This window comes from Nylanderia fulva, unplaced genomic scaffold (assembly GCF_048542155.1).
Source record: "Nylanderia fulva isolate GAGA-0341 unplaced genomic scaffold, ASM4854215v1 Scaffold1190, whole genome shotgun sequence".
In the NCBI taxonomy this organism is placed as follows: Eukaryota; Metazoa; Arthropoda; class Insecta; order Hymenoptera; family Formicidae; genus Nylanderia; species Nylanderia fulva.
In genome coordinates this window covers 1-2,500 of record NW_028189399.1, presented here as the reverse complement: position 1 = coordinate 2,500, position 2,500 = coordinate 1, and the positions used below count along the sequence as shown (strand labels likewise).

At 57.4% G+C, this 2,500-nt stretch overlaps 1 non-coding gene across 1 annotated transcript; it reads left to right on the top strand.

The window, feature by feature from the left end:
* Positions 1-324: 324 nt before the first annotated feature.
* Positions 325-479, top strand: LOC146724739 (5.8S ribosomal RNA). The gene has a single exon (XR_014926531.1). It is a non-coding gene; the product is annotated as a 5.8S ribosomal RNA (ribosomal RNA).
* Positions 480-2,500: the final 2,021 nt, after the last annotated feature.

The following is a 2,500-nucleotide window of genomic DNA, read 5'->3' as shown; positions in this document are numbered from 1 at the left end:
AATATATATATATAACACAGAGAAGGGATCGATGATATTTCGACCAATCTGTCAACTGTGTCGGTCCGACGGTTTCTTCAAAGAGCTTCCGCCCCGGCTCTCCCGTTGCGGGAGAGACGCTCCGAACGAGAAACACACAACTCTATCTTTGTGCCGTAGCCTTCCCTGGCGGGAGGCGGCGGTCCGCGCGCGTCCTCGGACGCGCGCGGACAGGCTGATCGAAGAGCCACCACGATTATTCTCTCTCTCTCTCGTCCGAGAGAAGAGACCACGATGGTTGAACGAGAAGCGCGTTTCTTCGCGAACGCAAAAATTTCGAACGATTACCCTGAACGGTGGATCACTTGGCTCGTGGGTCGATGAAGAACGCAGCTAATTGCGCGTCAACTTGTGAACTGCAGGACACATGAACATCGACATTTCGAACGCACATTGCGGTCCACGGATACAATTCCCGGACCACGCCTGGCTGAGGGTCGTTTTAGTACCCCTAAACTGCTTGCGCCCGAAAAGCGCGCACGGCCACGACGCGGGCGACCAGAGAATGGCGCGCGCGTCGCCTGTGCCCTGTGCAACGCTTACAATGGGCGTACGAGCGATCGTTGGACGTTCGCCCGAGGTGTCTGTGCCGCGCCGACCGGCCGCGGTGCAAATCCTGGCGTCGTCTGAAATGACACACCGAAATAATAATAATAATAATGAGGAGGAGAAGCGCACAAGCGTGTAAAACGTTGGCGAACGCGCGCCCAGAGAATGCTGCGCGAATTAAGAGGGGGAGCGTGTTTGTGTATCCAAGTCGTGTGTGTACGCGAGAGCCGAGGAGAAATGGGATGAGAGTAAGAGCGCGCGCGAAGGGAGCAACAAACGGCCAAAAAAAGGGTCAGGACGGTGAATGGCACCGCTTTCCCTAGAGCGGCGCGTGCGTCGTTGTCTCCCGAAAGTAGGTAGCGCTTGTCTCACCGTCTCTCCTCTCCGTACATCACACAGACTGACCGGACTGCTCTCGCACTCTGTGCCGCGTCTCTCGGTGCGATAGCGCTCGCGCGTCTTATGCCGAGGCGCCCTTGCCCGCACACATAACGGTATTACGGAGAAATATACGGCGCGTCGTCGTCCGGCGGAGAGAGCATTCGTAATCCTTTACCTCTTTACGGAGAAGGGTTTTGAATCGCGAGCCGACCGCGTGTCCGAGTCCACGAAATTTTCGTAAAGCGAAAAAAGGGGACCGGCGCGCCGCGTCGTGTACTCGTCGAATCGATTCCGCCCGAATTTCGTATATAAAAGAGAAAAGGGAGAGCCGAGAATCTCGAACCCCGCGATATATCGTCTCCATTACCACCAACGAGTGTGTGTGCGGTTAGCGCCCCGGCGATTTGCCTTCTCGCGTATTTCGTGTGCTGCCGCTGCTGCTCTCTCGTTCGACGCTCTCTCTCTCTCCCTCTTATAATATATATTATAGAGGAGAGACGACGATGAGCGACGCGGAGGAGGCAAACGGCTACGAAAACTCACTATGCGACGACCTCAGAGCAGGCGAGATTACCCGCTGAATTTAAGCATATTATTAAGCGGAGGAAAAGAAACTAACCAGGATTTCCTTAGTAGCGGCGAGCGAACAGGAAAGAGCCCAGCACCGAATCCCGCGGTTCCGCCGCAGGGAAATGTGGTGTTTGGGAGGATCCGCTTATCCCGAGGTGCCGCGTCGCGTCCAAGTCCATCTTGAATGGGGCCACTTACCCGTAGAGGGTGCCAGGCCCGTAGCGACCGGTGCGCGCCTCGGGAGGATCTCTCCTTAGAGTCGGGTTGCTTGAGAGTGCAGCTCTAAGTGGGTGGTAAACTCCATCTAAGGCTAAATACGACCACGAGACCGATAGCGAACAAGTACCGTGAGGGAAAGTTGAAAAGAACTTTGAAGAGAGAGTTCAAGAGTACGTGAAACCGTTCAGGGGTAAACCTAAGAAACCCAAAAGATCGAACGGGGAGATTCATCGTCAGCGGCGCTGGCTTCGCGTCGGTCGGCGATGTCCCGCGGAGTCCTTGCGGCTCGCGCGCGGGCACGCTACCGTGCGCCGATGTCCGGCGCTCGTCGTCGTGCACTTCTCCCCAAGTAGAACGTCGCGACCCGCTGGGTGTCGGTCTACGGCCCGGGTGCGGTGTCCTGTCGCGTCGCCGGTAAAAACGGCACGCGACAAACCCTCGGTCGCCCGGCCGGCTGCTCGGCGGTACGCGCAAGGTATCAGGCCGCACTATTCACGGTGCGTCGAGACCGTCGCAAGCGCGCGCCACGGTACTCGGAGGTTACGGACTTCGCGCCGTCCCCGGTCCTGGCCCGCTGTTGGTTACAGTACGGTACACCTTCGACAGGCCTGCGAACGTCTCCCGCGGTCTCGCGGGAGACCGATACCGGTCGGCGACGCTACTTGCTTTGGGTACTCTTAGGACCCGTCTTGAAACACGGACCAAGGAGTCTAACATGTACGCGAGTCATTGGGACTTGTCG